Here is a 16,804-nt window from a genome sequence, read left to right on the forward strand (position 1 = left end):
TCTTCATTGCTGTATTACACCAGATGTTTAAAAAAGAATTAATGCCATCACAGAGTGCCAGGCTGTGCTCCCTGTGTTATGTAGAGGGATAGGGTAGGAGGAGGGAAGGGAGGTGACGTATGTACAATCATGGCTGATACACAGTGTTGTATGACAGAAACCAACCCAACATTGAAAAGCGATTTTCCTCCAATCAAAATAAAAATAATTGATACCAACCCTTTCCAAACTCTTCCAAAAAATAGAAATGAATGCTTCTTAATTCATTCTATGAAGCCAGTATTACCCTGATTCTAGAGTCAGAAAAGATAACATAAGAAAAGAAAATTATGTCAATATTTTTATGAATAAAGATAAAATGCTAACAAATGGAATTCAGGAGTATATAAAAAGGATGATATATCACTACCAAGTTGGACACATTCCAGGAATGCAAGACTTGTTGAGCATATTAAAATCAACATCATATATCACACTAATAAAAAAAAAAGATCATCTCAATAGACATAGAAAAAGCATTTGCCAAAATACAACACACTTTCATAATAAAAACACTTACAATCTAGGAGCGGAAAAAAAAAAAAATCCTCAACCTGATAAAGGACTTCTCTGAAAAATCCACAACTAACATCAAATGTAGTGGTGAAAGACTGAAAGCGTCCTAAGGTAAGGAACCAGACAAGGGTATCAGGTCTTTCTATTCTTCTACAACGCTGTATAGGACTTTTAGCCAAGGAAGTTAGGCAAGATAAAGAAATAAAATGATTCAGATTGGAAAGGAAGAAGTAAAACTATCTACGTGCAGGTGGCGTTATCTTACATATATGCAAAATGCTAAGTAATACACACATAGACACATAGTCACAGCCTGGAAATGAGGTCAGCAAATTTACAGAATATAATGAAAAGTCAAAGTTTTAGTTGCTCAGTTGTGTCCCACTCTTTGCGTATGACCCCATAAACTGTAGCCTGCCAGACTCCTCTGTCTATGGAATTTTCCAGGCGAGAATCTTGCAGTGGGTTGCCATTCCCTTTCTTTACCACTTTCACTTTCATATTATCCATGAACAACCTGAAAACGAAATTAAGAAAATAATTCTATTTTCAATAACATCAAAAAGAATAATATATTTAGGAAAATATTTAACCAAAGAAGTGCAAGACTTGTATGCTGAAAACTAGAAAACATATTTAAATAAATTAAACGAGTTAAATAAATGGAAAGATATCCTCTGTTAGTGGATTAAAGATTAAAGATGGAAATAATTAAGATGGAAGTAATCCCCAACTGATGTATAGAATTCACCAAAACCAATACCAATGAAGGGCTTCCCTAGTGGCTTAGATGATAAAGAATCCACCTGCAATGAGGGAGACCTGAGTTCGATCCCTGGGTTGGGAAGATCCCCTGGAGAAGGGAAAGGCTACCTACTCCAGTATTCTGGCCTGGAGAATTCCATGGACTGTATAGTCCATGGGGTTGCAAAGAGTCGGACATGACTGAGCGACTTTCACACACACACACACACACACACACACACAATACCGATGAAAAGTCCAGGTGCTTATTTTTACAGGAAAAGAAAAACTCATTTTAAAATTTATAATCCGAGGGACTCTAGATAACAAAAGTAATTTTGAGAAACAAGAATAACGCTGAAGGACCCATATTTTCCTATTTTAAAACTTACTATAAAGTTATAATAATCAATTCAATGTTTACCGGCATGAAGCTAGATGTACAGATCAAGGGAAAATAATTAAGTGTTGAGAAATGAACCCGTTCATCTATGGTAAACTGATTTCTGTATAACCAAGAGTGTTCAGTGGGGGGGTTATAGGATTATAATATTTTCAACAAAGAATTTTGGGAAACCTGAATATCCACATGCAAAAGAATGAATTTGGACCCCTCACACAATACACAAAAATTAAGACAGAAAGGATCACAAACATAAACATAAGAGCTAATAACTCTGAAAACCTTAGAAGGACTTAAACATATAAATTCACATGAGCTCAGATTTATCAAAGATTTCTTGGGTATGACACCAAAAGTAAAAGCTACAAAACAAAAAATAGATAACCTAGAATTTATCTCAATATAAAAACATTGTGCTTCAGAAGACACTATCAATAAAATGAAAAGACAATCACAGAATTGATTATATATAATATATATATATATAAATATCTATAAATTATATATCTGATAAGCATTTAGTATCCAGAATATAAAAATAGCTCACAACAAAACAAAGAAATAACTCAATTACAAAATGGGCAAATGATGTGAATAGACATTTTTCTAATGAAAATATACAAATGGCCAATGAACACATAAGAAAATGCACAGCATCATTCATCATTAGAGAAAGGTAAGTCAAAACCATAGTGAAATACCACTTCAAACAACAAGGATGTTCACTGAAAACAATAGAGAAAATGTAACAAGTGTTGGTGAGGATGTGGAGAAGTTGGAATCACATACATTGCTGGTGGGCATATAAAATGATATAGCTGTTAAAAATTTTGGCAATTTCTCAAAAAGTTAAACATATGCCACAGATATTCCACCTTTAGGTATACACCCAAGAGAACTGAAAACATTTGCACAAATGTACACGTACCAAAAAAAAACTCGGACACAAATGTTCATAGTATGATTATCATGACATTCAACATGTAGAGGACCTAAAGAGACATTTCTCCAAAGAAGACAAACAGATGGCCAATAGATACTTGAAAAGATGCTCAACATCACTAATTATTAGAGAAATACAAATCTTCAATGAGATACCTTCATTGAATAATGTACCTTCATGAATGAGGTATCTTCAATGAGATACCACCTCACATGGCCCCAGAATGACCATCACTAAAAAGTCTACCTGTAAGAAATACTAGAAAGGGTGTCAAGACCCACCATCCCTTTTGGTAGGAATGGAAACTGGTGAAACTGCTATGGAAAACAGAATTTCTCAAAAAAAAGAAAAATAGAGTTGCCATATGATCTAGCAATCCCACTCCTGGGTTTATACCCAGAAAAAACTACATTAAAAAAAATGCACCTCTATTTTCAAAGTAGTACCACTGACAATAGCCAAGACATGGAAACAGCCTAAATGTCCATCGACAGAAGAATAGATAAAGAACATTTATTTTATATATATATATGTGTGTGTGTGTGTGTGTGTATACATATATATATATATACCATTCCGGTATTCTTGCCTGGAAAATTTCATGGACAGAGGAGCCTGGCAGGCTACAGTCCATGGGGTCACAAAGAGTCAGACATGACTGAGAGATTTTCACTCACTAATACCAGACCAAGTTCATTTTGATACAAAAATCTTTAAACAGATAAATGTAGGATGATGGAACTTTGTCTAGAGATGTTGAGAAGACATGGATTTTCTAACTTAATTTGGAGGTAAATAGAGGAAATGTCTATTTATTGGCTACACTAGTAAGATAGTCTAATGTATGCTGTGGTAACACAACAACCCCAAATTTTCATGGCTCAGAACAACATTTGTTAATTGTTTCCAAAGATGTAGTTTTATTTTCTGTGATTTTACTTTGTCATCATCTTAGAGAACAAAAAAGGGAAGATCAGATGCTGGGTAATTTCATTGTCATATATTAAAAATTTTCCCTTTGCTATTTTGAAAATTAAACATCATTCAAAAGTTATAATACCCTTATTACTGACATATAAGTATCAGTACATCACATTTAAAATGAATTAAAAAATGATCCAAGTTGAAGTTACACAGGGTTAGTGAAAAATTTACTTTATATGTATCTGCCAAACTTCAATTTTCCAAATACATCATTTTTTTTCAAAAATCCTTACCCATCAAAAAGCTTTAGTATCACACCTTTCATTCAATTTTCCTAATTATTGTCATAGATGTTTATATTAATTGTGTGAGGTTCACATGTGGATCATTCTGTTTTACTTTCCCTTTAAAGCTCGCAGGAAGATTTCTTCTTAGATTGTATATAAGAATTCAAGGACCTTATGCCTATGGAAATCACTATATTAGAGAAAACCGAAATCATGTCTCAGATTTTTAATGTCTTGAAATATCCTTGCCAATGTTATAAATGTCATTCCTACCAAATGGTTGAATTCTCTATATTTTCCACTGCTGCATAAATAGTTATTTTTGTGGTGGTCATTTGATGGCAAAGCAAATCTAATAGGATATTTAAATATATATGTATAAATAAATCAATTTGCTTCACTCTTTTGCTTAAAACACTCCAGTGTGCTTAAACTAATATTCACAAAACTTTCCGTGGTCTACCTGAACCTGCATGGTCTGGTCCTTGCCCATACTTCCCATCCCACCTCCCTCCAGACCATGAGGTTGTACGAGTCTTAGAGCCTGCCAAGGCTCCTGTCTATTGTATCTTTATTTCCACTGCTGATTTCACATGGTTGCCTCTTTCTCATCAGTGTGGCCTCAGGTCAAATATCACTTCTTCCAAGAGAAGACTTTCTCTAAACACCCTTGTAAAACTATTCCCACCACTCTAATATTATTCCGTTTTATCATTTTTATTGTACTTATATAACCCCCTGGCTTATTAATTTGCTTGTTTATTGTAGGTACTATGCTCCTAGAATGGGAACTCCCTGAGAACAATGTATACTTCGTGCCTAGATAAGTGCTAAATTGTGGAATGAATAAGTGAAACATGCCTTGGGTAGTTCTGACATGTCACATTACTAATCGTTTTGATGCTCCCCATCCCCTGACTCAAAGCATGTGCATCATTGCACACAGCTTTTCCCAAGTCTTTCAACAACTCCTTTGTCAAACAGCTCGTCTCAGAGATTTTCAGAGCAAGGGAGCTTCTGCATTCAGAGTCACTTCTAAAATGCATTAATAATCATTCATTTGCACTATTCATTATTGTGCAAAGACTGATAGGAGCCTGGTTTGAGGACCATAGGTTGCTGTATGAAATGTGCTTATTTTCCTCGACCCCAGAGAGTGTTCTCTGTGCTCATCTAAGGACAGAATTTGGCCATGTGTGGTTAGTCAATTACAACAAACATATGGGGAAAATGGCTGAGAATGCTCAAATATTAAAACCATATGTTACTGCATGGGAAACTATGCCTTATTAAAAAAACAAAACAAAAACTGAGAATCCAGCTAGAAACATACAGCTCAGAGCTTTTGCTTTCAGGGTTTAACCAGCACTTAATTTATTAGACAGAAGACTTCCTTTTAGATTGAACTCAGTCCTTGTATCTCAGAGCAACTACTTAGTTAAAATATTTCTTTAGACTACAGAAGGTTCCAAAAATCAAACATCTTGCAAAATTTGAAAATTCATTAAAAAGTAAAAGTATTCTGAATCCTGTGAGATTTTAAAAATTCTATTTTAAATGCCATGAAGATTTCATAGCTTTTATATATACTGCTCATATAAATGGAATATTTAAACTCTTTTTCTCAATTAACATCACATCATCTTCATAGAGGAAGAGAACAGATAAGGAGCTTGAATGATACATTTATAAGATATTAGTCTTGTAATAAAGACTAATAAAATCTAGATCAGAATAGGATTTGCAGTGGAAGTGATGCTGAGCATCAGTGGGAGACGTAAGAATAGACTCACACACATTTCACATGAACCTCACTTACGATCCTTCATCAAATCTAATATACCATCAATCGTAAGATACACCACTACTAAGAAATAAAAATGCTGCCAATTAACTAAGATGCAATGCTCTCTTATTACACAAAATGCAATACACATTCTGATTTCACAGAGTTTAAAATGTGAAAACATATGCATGTTTGAACCAATGAAGTATGCTAATATATATATAAAGAGTTAAATTTTGGTTTAATGCCCCAGTATAAAGCAGCAGCATGAAGCACCAAATTCAAGGCACTGTAATCAATTCAAGAAATTTTCTTTTGATGGGTTCACACTTCCTTTCCCATTTTGGTCTCTGTTTCTTTGGCTAAGGATCTCAATGCCCTCTCCTCCCCATCACCAACCATACAAAGAGCCCTGGCAGGAGGGAGTCCTTTTTGAGCTTTGCTTTCCAGGGAGAACCAATACTCCAGACCTTTTCTTCCACCTCTCTTCTTTCCTTTTGTCCTTGATAGATTTTGATCTTCTAGATTACTTTGGGCTAGGAAATTTGATATCCAAAGATAAGCCTATTTGATCATTTCCCCAATATTTGCCTTTTAACTGCAGATGCACAAATTCAGAAATTTTAGCCCAATTAACACCAGCAACCTATAGTGGATTTGAAGTATAATCACAGGCTATATTTTGAGATATCAAGACAACTAAACATGTAAGTATATTCTCCTTTCGATTCAAATATAGAGGGAGGCAATATACTACATTAGAAAGAGCATCAGCTTAGGGATTCACTGAGAACTTGTTTTAATATCCACTATGTGATCTAGTCAATATCCAAATCACGTTGATTATTTGCTGCCAAAGATGGAGAAGTTCTATACTAACCCTATATTATTCCTGATGATTTTCTTCCTAACTTTACATGAGTTGTTTAGATATTCTTGGGTACATATCAAAAGCATTTACCAAAAGTCTAGACAGTTATATAAGTGATATTTCACATTGTGACAATTATTTGAAATGCTTTTTTTTTCTCACATGAATGAAATTAATATTCTATACTACTTATATGTTTTTAACAATTGGAACATGGGGTTTTCTATGTATTTTTTCCTTTTATTATAATTTAAAACTGCCATGCTTTGGTAAGAGCACACTTCTACAATGAGAAATACAGAACTTTTATCTCTGCTACATTTCTCTGATTATTCTTACCTCTCCTAAATGGACATTTTTCCTTTTCTCTTAATTCTCCATGACTTATCTTTAATTTTTTATTAAGTTATAACCTACTCCTTACCTTTTCATGACCACTCTTCCATGAAGTTTTCTTTTCTTATTTCAATAAGACTATAAATTCAATAGATATGCAGTTACATTGAACCTTGTTTCTTTTAGAGAGGTAAGATTCAAAACATATTCATTTATTAAAAGATGAATTTGTGTCCATGCCCACAATTACCTGTACTTTCTTATATTTTATAAAGTCCTATAAATAATATTTTTCAGCTTGCTTACATTCTCTCAGGTTCAAGCTTTTTCAAGCAAGTACAAACTCTAAGTAGTTTTAAAGAAACAGAAGTTCAATTCTAGCAAAATTCTATTGCAGGGAAATCATGCTCCCCACTGAGCAGGTTATTAGACATTGAGACATGAAGGCAACTAATCAGAAGTGAAGAAAGGTGAATTTGACCACAGAAGGCAGTCAAGAGTTCTCCCATTGAAGATGGCTGAAATGAAATAATACACTAAGGAAGGAGAGGAAAGGAGGAAAAATAAGATGGAGTCAGGCTAGATAATAAAGCGAAATCTTTTTGAAAATAGAAAATACTGGAGAACTGGTGGTTGGCAGTGGAAAATGTACCAGTGGACAGGGAGGACTTCAACATTTTAAAAGGAAGAAGGCAACTGATGGATGAGAAAGGACAAAATTATGGACTTGACAGTCAGTTTAAATGTTAATGGAGAGTTCCCGAGTGTGTAGGAGCAGCTGCTGACAGGAACTAAGGATACATCAGTTTTAACTATCACCCCTAGGCAGATGAGTCCCAAGTCCTGTCTCTCGACTTAACCTTTCTCCTGAACTCCAGTTCGGTGGGTGGGCTTGTCACTCAGGGACACACAGGCAGCAACTATGCTTCTATCCAACTTATCCTGCTATTATTAGTCTACAGACACATATCTATTTCTGTCTGTCAATTTGTCTCTGTTAACTTCACCATACCCTGGCTTCTCTTTTTCCACTTTCCTTCTAAAAATACACTATTTGATACATTGACAGCATCACTACATGTGATTTAGATCTAGAATCTTTAAAGGGAAAAATGTTGAATGGAAGAATGAACAAATTGATTGACAGATGGACGGATGACTGAATTTCTTGATCACTTAGTATCTGCCAAGTGCTATTCTAGTCCCTTTGCACACAGACATGTCAAGAGATGAATTCCCTGTCTCTACTTTGTTGATAGATATAGACAAAACAAACACAGTTTATGCCCATTTGTGATAAGAGCTAAAAAATTAAGTAAAGCCAAATGAGAACTGAGAATGGTGGATTGCAAGAGCTGTTATAGTTTGGTTGATCAGAAAAGGCCCCTATGAACATCTGTCATTTGGGCAAAAGCTAAAAGAAATGAAATGAACAATATATTTGGAAGAAAAGTTTTCTAGTTCCAGGGAAAGCAAACTCAAAGACCCTGTGATTAGAACATTCTTAGTCTGAATGTGGTAAAAATTACTTTCTACTTTGGTAGGGTTGCCTATTCTGGATATTCCATATAAACAGAATCACACAATATTCAGGTTTTTTAGTCTGTTTCATTTTATTTAGTGCAATGTTTTGAGATTCATCCATGTTAAAGCACGTATCAATACTTCACCTCTTTTAATTGCTGAATAGCATTTGATTAAATAGATATGTTACCAGTTGGATTTTTAAATAAAAATAATGCAGTTTTGAATATTCACACACAAGGTTTATAAAAACTATGTCTTTATTTCTTGTGGGTAGATTCCTCAGAGGAGAATTACTCAGTTTCGTGGTAAATTTAGGTCAAGAGTTTGGTTTTGAACTAACATTCAGGGAGAGGTATTGTGAAGATACCTCATGTATTGGTCTAGAATTTAGGAAAAAGGTAAATAAAAACTTAAACATTACACACATGATTTCAAAATAATTGGACCACGTACGCTCAGGTAAGTAGTAAACCTAGTTTAAAAAAGAGAAAGTGCTGGGGAGTAATTTAAAGGTTAGGAAAATGAGGAGGATTCCTAAAAAGAGAATACATGGAACAAACAGGGAAAAGATCAAAGCAGACATTTTGTGGGTCCTGTGGAGCATGTGCCCTTGGCCAGTCCCTAGGCTCTGCTGAAACTGGGGTAGACGGTTTCAGTCCATGCTAACAAACTCCCAAGTTTTCCTGCTTCACTGCCTCAAGATTTTTTTTTTTTTCCCAAAATGAAAAAACTCACTCAGCCCTTGTGGTAGTGTATGGAATCAAGGACCCCACAGGCAATTCTCAGTAATGAGAAGACAGGACTCAGGATTATAAATGCCCCTGTCTCCTATCCTTTGGCAAGATAATTTTGAATTTCAGAATAACAAAAAGACTGACTGGCATTGATTCAAGAGAAAATAGGAGGAAAGAAAGGGAGGAAATTGAGATGCATATAGAATCTATTTCTGGGAGTTTTGCTGTAAGGCATAGGAGAAAAGTGCCAGGGTGGTAAGTAGACAGTGATAATCAGTGAGAGAGCTCAAGAGAGGGATTTGTTGTAAAAGTGGAGAATGTTATATTGTGTTTGTACACTGAAAAGAAAAGGAAGATGCAGGAAACAGGGAGAATTGCTGGAGCGATGTCTTTGAGTAGGTGAGGAGGCATTTGATTAGGAACAAGTGCAAAATGTTACATGAGGATAACAGATTTTATCCGTTTTAACCAGAGACCGCAGAGGTTCAGGATGTAAATGTGAGTATTTTTGGTATACTTAAATGGGAATAGGTGTTTGATCTATGGCTTGACAAGTAAATTTATTCCTGAACATGTAGAAAACAGACACTGTACCTTCTATTAGAACCCATGAACAATGAATATTTATGCTTTATAGTAAACCATTCCATTTCAGACCATCCTAGAACATCACAATTTCTTCTCTGTGACACTGAGTTAATGGATACAGAGTGAAAGCCCTGAGTATGGGTGGAAGAGACCTACTCGCTGTGAAATGAGAAGCAGCCTATTGCAGCAAGTGAGGAGAAGGCAAACATCTTCACCCACCAGCCAAGATGAAGATCAGGAAATCTATATATATAGGAAACCATGTATGAATGCATGCAGAAAGTATAAATGCAGTGGCAAAAGGTAATTGTGGCAATCAGAAATGTTAGACAAATTTAGCTACAAAGCATGATACAAAAAAACTGCCTTAGCATAACCATTGTATTTTATTTTCTGTCTAAAATTCTTATGATTTTCATTTGTTTTGAGTTGAATAGTGAGACCGAAGTCTTAATATACATTCTTATTAGAAAAGAGTCTCAAAATCACATAGTAGATAGTCTTGCTATAGCAATTGGAGAACTGGTCATGCTAGCTTAGCTTGTTATTTTTTCTGCTAGTATAAAACCATAGAATAACTCCTGTCAACTCTAAAGAAAACAATGATTTCTGTTAACATTAAACCAGTAATTACTATAGTCAGACACTGATTGGTAGGTACTAGAGATAAAAATGAGTTAAGTTTTCTCTGCTACCATGGACTACACAAAGGATTGCAATAGAGTATTATTTAAAGACAAAGAGCTTGGTGAAAAAAAAAATTAGTGTATGATGATCTTTTCCGGGAGATGTCAGTTAGGTCATGACAGAGTAGTAGTCCCATGAAAAGGGTTTTTAAATAGACATTGACTAAGGAAGGACATTTCAGACATAAAAAAAAGCTAGAGCCACTTCACTTTTCTTGGACTTAGTTTTGTGTCTGTGTAGTCTGATTATGTAAGACTTTTCAAAGTCTACTACTCATGGAGTTCTTTACAAGACACAGTAAACTCCAGAGAAGTTTGGGAGGAGAAAGTCAAGATGACCAATTAGGGCTCTTGGCCTCTCACTTCCAATTCAAATAAGTGATATCTTCACAGAAATATCTCCAGTCAGTTCAGTTCAGTCATTCAGTCACATCCAACTCTTTGTGACCCCATGGACTGCAGTACACCAGGCTTCCCTGTCTGTCACCAACTCCCAGAGCTTGCTCAGACTCATGTCCATTGAGTCGATGATGCCATCCAACCATCTCATCCTCTGTCATCCCCTTCTCCTCCTGCCTTCAATCTTTCCCAGCATCAGGGTCTTTTTCAGTGAATCAGTTCTTTGTATCAGGTGACCAAAGTATTGGAGTTTCAGTTTCAGCATCAGTCCTTCCAATGAATATTCAGGACTGATTTCCATTAGTATTGACTAGTTTGATCTCCTTGCTGTCCAAGGGACTCTCAAGAGTCTTTTTCAACATCACAATTCAGAAGCATCTGTTCTTCGCTGCTCAGCTTTCCTTATAGTCCAACTCTCACATCCATACATGACTACTGGAAAAACTATAGCTTTGACCAGATGGGCCTTTGTTGGCAAGGTAATGTCTCTTTTTAACATTAAAAAGACAGCTTTTTAATGTGCTGCCTAGGTTGGTCATAGTTTTTCTTCCAAGGAGCAAGCGTCTTTTAATTTCACAGCTACACTCACCATCTGCAGTGATTTTGGAGCCCAAGAAAGTAAAGTCTGACACTGTTTCTCCATCTATTTGCCATGAAGTGATGGGACTGGATGGAAACATAAAAGGGGTTCCATTAATTAATTTTAAAAATTAATTTAAAATCTATTTATAAGAAAAAATCATTGGGTAATTTGATCTCTAAGGTTCTGGATCTAACCTTTCAAAGAAAAAAATCTTCCAGTAATACTGTGTTCATTGGTACCATTTTGTTAATTATCAGAAGAGAAATCTAATTTCTGCCATATTCTAGGGACTGCAACATGGCTGCCACTTTTGAGGAGAAGTGTGGGAAAAGAGAAACCGGGGTCCTTATGGGGGCAAAAAAGATAAGCAAAGGCACTGGATAAGGGTGAAAGAATCTCCTGAAATGCAAAGGCAGAAAGGAACTAGAAACACATTCAAACTTTGCTTAAGACCAAATTTTGTCTCTGAAAAGCTAACTAAAATATTCAAATGAAAGATGATAAAGTTATAAATACAATATATATATATGTACACACACATATATATATAGACATATTAATATATTTCAGCTCAGTCGCTCAGTTATGTCCAACTTTTTGTGACCCCATGGACTGCAGCATGCCAGGCCTCCCTGTCCCTCACCATCTTCCGGAGCTTACTTAAACTCATGTCCATCCAGTCGGTGATGCCATCCAACCATCTCATCCTCTGTCGTCCCCTTCTCTTCCTGACTTCAATCTTTCTCAGCATCAGGGTCTTTTCCAGTGAGTCAGCTCTTTGCATCAGGTGGCCAAAGTATTAGAGTTTCAGCATCAGTCCTTCCAATGAATATTCAGGAATGATTTCCTTTAGGATAGACTGGTTTGATTTCCTTGCAGTCCAAGGGACTCTTAAGAGTCTTCTCCAACAAAACAATTCAAAAGCATCAATTCTTTGGCTCTCAGCTTTCTATATAGTCCAACTCTCACATCTATACATGACTACTGGAGAAACAATAGCTTTGACTAAATGGACCTTTGTTAGCAAAGGAATGTTTCTGCTTTTTAATATGCTGTCTAGATTGGTCATAGCTTTTCTCCCAAGGAACAAGTGTCTTTTAATTCTCACTGTTTCCATTGTCTCCCCATATATTTGCCATGAAGTGATATTATGTGCATATTTTATATAGGAAACCATGATTTATAATTATCTAACAGGAGAGAATGGTGCAATATCTGTATCTGTGGCCCAAGTCCTTTGAAAGTAGTCAAGACCAAAAGTAAGAGAAACAATTGCCTGACACAGTTTCTAAAATGCAGAAGAACCATGGTGATTGTATATTTCTAGAATTCATTTTCTTTATGAAATAATCCAATTTGGAATTTCAAACATGTTAAATGAAAACCTTCTAATGCCACACACAAAAAATTACATTCCATCATAAGTTAGTTTTCTAGAGGTCATAAATTCTCCTTTAGACAAATCAGCACTTTATCTACAATAAGTTTCAAAACTGTAACATCTCCAATAAAACAAAGTTGTGAAAACCTACTCATTTTTTTTTTATAAAACATAGATAAGCTGCTTTTTAGATAAGCTTTAGGGTACAGTATAGATTTTTACATCATTAGTATAAGCTTTCATTTTCTGTAGTTTTCTTTATCAGTTTATATTTTTTTAATGCCAAAGAGCACACAGTCTGTTTTATATTAATCAGTCAAAAGAACACAGCTGATAAATTTAACACTGAGTCCCATTTTCCTAAAGGTTTGCTTGAGAAATGTCTGAATATTTCACAGTAAGTCAACATTCCTATGACATCCCATTATGTGTTGTTATATACATTCATTTTGTACAGTTTACCTCAAAAAGCTTAACAATAACTAGGTTAAATTAAAGTAAGTCTTGTCCTCAGACCATTACCTTGTGTCACAAGACCACAAATATGCTTGCATTGCTTTTCTATAAATAAATTGCATTTCTTCTTATTTTTGTATATTACTTTCATGACTTTATGACAATAGTAGTAAAATAGTTACTGTTTACTAAAGCTTAGACATAGAGATTTTTCTAATAAATAGTTACTAACCTTGTTTTATCCCGTATAAGTAAAATTAGCATGTATCTCTGGAATTGGGATCAGAAAGTGAAGTTTATTTTCATATACATTTTAAAGACCTTTACAACATAGTGTACTCTGCTTAATTCAACTAGCGCTACTGTGTTTGCAGACAGATGAAGTTTGTGACTTTGAAAATTGTTCTTCACACTGCTTTTTACATGACATCAATTTTACTGTGCACCAGAGGTGACTGAGAAACATATTTAGTTGGTTAAAATACTATAGTCGGTGACAGTCCTCCGTGCAATTTTCAAATAAGAATCAAACAAATCTTGTGTGGTGATGTGCAAATTTTCAGTCAATTTTAACTGGTTTGGCACTTCCTAAGGTTAGTTTAATGGTTGAAAGCACGTTGTGGTGAAGCTAGCTGCACAAGTCAAAGGGTAGAAGATTAGGATTTCATTATTTTAGCTCTTGCCATGCCTGTTTTCTGTCCAAGCTGCCTCTTGCCACCATTTAACTCATGCTTTTAAAGACAAGAGGGGTTGAGAACTTGAGGGCCTCTGGCTTCATTTTAACAAGGTGTCCCTAGCACTTTGGTACATAATTTGTCATAAATGTCAGAGGTCACTGGACGCTCGAAACCTACAGTCAGCAGATGGTCATTATGACAGCCATTAAGTTTGAAAGGCAAAGGATGTTTTGTGATATATATTTTAGTGTGTTAGTGTTACACCTCAGAGTATATCTGAGAAGATTCTAGTTTAAATCAAATCATCCTTGTGGTTGTCTGCTTACAATGAAATACCAAGAGATGGAGCAGTTTTCAAAGACATTCTATCTGGTTATTCTAGCCTAAACTTTACACCATGTAGTTCTTCATTTTCCTCCTCATGCTCAAGCACTGATTATGGATTTCCTAGTTCCAGTTTCCAGTAAATTTCTAGTTTTTGTTTCCTAATGCCCAGTTTTCAGGAGAGTAAATAAAACCAAAATTAATTTAAAAAACAAATTATTAAAATTTGTTAATGTTAATTCCCGTATCTAGCCAGGTCATTGAAATTACATACAATGTTAAGAGCTATGGATGAATTTCTAAACTACAGCTAAATATTGTCTAATAGCAGTGCCAGATAAAACAAATAGAAAATATTTTATTAGAGTCTGCTAACTGCTAAGTCACTTCAGTTGTGTCTAACTCTGTGCGACCCCATAGACGGCAGCCCACCAGGCTCCCCTGTCCCTGGGATTCTCCAGGCAAGAACACTGGAGTGGGTTGCCATTTCCTTCTCCAGTGCATGAAAGTGAAAAGTGAAAGTGAAGTCGCTCAGTCGTGTCTGACTCTTAGCAATCCCGTGGACTGCAGCCCACCAGGCTCCTCCACCTATGGGATTTTCCAGGCAAGAGTAGTGGAATGGGGTGCCATTGCCTTCTGTTATTAGAGTCAACTGTACTTCTAAATTTGTTAAACTTTACTAATTTCTTCATTATTTCATCCTAGTTTTTACTTATGATATGTCATACTAAACAATTAACAATTAGACTGATCTGATCTGATCTGATCTGAAGAGCTAATATTGAAAAGCAAAACTTGACTCCTACCATATTCTATTAGACAGCCCCAGGAGAATTGGTGAGATAAATGTCTGTGTCAAATGAAAGAGGTCTGTGCGTGCTGCTGCTGCTAAGTCACTTCAGTTGTGTCCCACTCTTTGTGACCCCATGGATGTAGCCCACCAGGCTCCTCTGTCCATGGGATTCTCCAAGCAAGAACACTGGAGTGTGTTGCCATGCCCTCCTCCAGGGGATCTACCCTCCTCAGGGACGGAACCTGCACTTCTTATATCTCCTGCATTGGCAGGCAGGTTCTTTACCTCTAAGCCACCTGGGAAGCACAAAAGACATCCACCAGTTCTTTAAAAAGTTTTGTTCTTAAAATCATGGATTTAGCAACAAGAGGCATCGGGCATAATCTAGTACTGTTATATACAAAGATATGTATTTCCATTAAAATTTATGATCATGGAAGAGAGAAGGTCATGAAGATAGAAGCATGCTTGAGGCTGGTTGAAAATAAAAAGAGAGATTCTAGCGCTGGCCTGGTAGAAGTGCACCACTGAAGGTCTGAGCATGGGAATGATGATCTCCTAATACAGGAAATAAATGATAGAGGGGGGATACTGATGGTAGCTGTGGGGCCTTCACCTAGTTAATTATCTGTGGGTCACCAATTCCATTAAACTTAAACTTCCTGTGAATGTAAAAGTCTTGACTACTGTTGCTGATAATTTTTCTGACAGAACATATAAGGAGCAATAAGAATTGTAACTCTGAAATTGACTTGGATTTGAAGAATTGCACAATGATCTGAAAGTAGTAGTGACCTTAGAATAAATTAAGATAGCATGTAGCTGAAACTGGGCTTTCCAGGGGGTGCCAGTGGTAAAGAAACCACCTACCAATGCAGGAGACGCAAGAGATGTGGGTTTGATCCCTGGGTCAGGAAGATTTGGAGGAGGGCATGGCAACCCACTCCAGTATTCTTGCCTAGAAAATCCCATGGACAGAGGAGCCTGGTGGGCTACAGTCAATAGGGTCACAAAGAGTTGGACATGACTGAAGTGACTTAGCAGGAGCAGCATAGTTGGAATTAAGTCTAGCAGTGTGCAACAGAAAGCCCAAATGAACTGGTTTACTGCACATGACTTTTTTCCTGAAAAATTCAGAGGTCAGTGTAACAAAATCCAGGGTTAATGTAGCAATATCACAAATTATTGCAGATTCCAGGCTTCTTTTAGCCCTGCATTCAAACCACAATAGGTTAAGAGCAGAGATACAGAATTCAACTTCACCCCTTTCTAGTTGTTTAATCTTTGGCAAGTCACTTCATCTGTTTCTACCTCCATATCTACATCTGTAACTAGATTTACAATTACTTACTATAAATTATTTTAATGGAAACTGTTAATTGGAACAATGGAGAGTAATTTTTTATAAGTACTCAAAACTAATAGTAGCTAAGATCTAATAAGTACTCCTCATATCCAGGTGCTGTTCTTAACTCTTTTCTTAATTAAGGTAATAAAATTATAAAATGTGGCATCAAACACCAGCCATACGTCATCTAGGAGTTCATAAAAGTGTAAAAATTGTTTACTGAAAATTCTTAGACAGACACATATTTTAGATTTTTAGGAAAGCCATGTATAAAATAAAATATTGGCAAAAGTGTAGGCATGATCTGGTATCTAAAATGCCATTCTTCAACTCTACAAAAGAAGATTTTTAAGGGCAGAAAAATTAAGCAAAACAAAAAGAAAAATCAGGGAAGAAACAAACAGGGAACATCTCAAGAAACTATATAGTTGGTTTGGATGACCTAACATTTACAAATCA

The 16,804-nt window shown here is 35.7% G+C and overlaps 1 long non-coding RNA gene across 2 annotated transcripts in view; it reads right to left on the reverse strand.

Annotated features, from left to right (window-relative positions):
* Positions 1 to 327: 327 nt before the first annotated feature.
* LOC147369966 (uncharacterized) overlaps positions 328 to 16,804 on the reverse strand; it is an 88,647-nt gene continuing 72,170 nt past the window's right edge. For both annotated transcript variants that reach the window (XR_015168247.1, XR_015168248.1), the window contains one exon: positions 328 to 1,072. This is a non-coding gene — a long non-coding RNA (uncharacterized LOC147369966). The remainder of the gene's footprint in view (positions 1,073 to 16,804) is intronic.

The sequence above is a fragment of the Bos grunniens genome, chromosome 7 (assembly GCF_055505025.1).
Source record: "Bos grunniens cultivar Pamir isolate PY7600 chromosome 7, Bosgru_T2T1.0, whole genome shotgun sequence".
NCBI classification, from domain to species: Eukaryota; Metazoa; Chordata; class Mammalia; order Artiodactyla; family Bovidae; genus Bos; species Bos grunniens.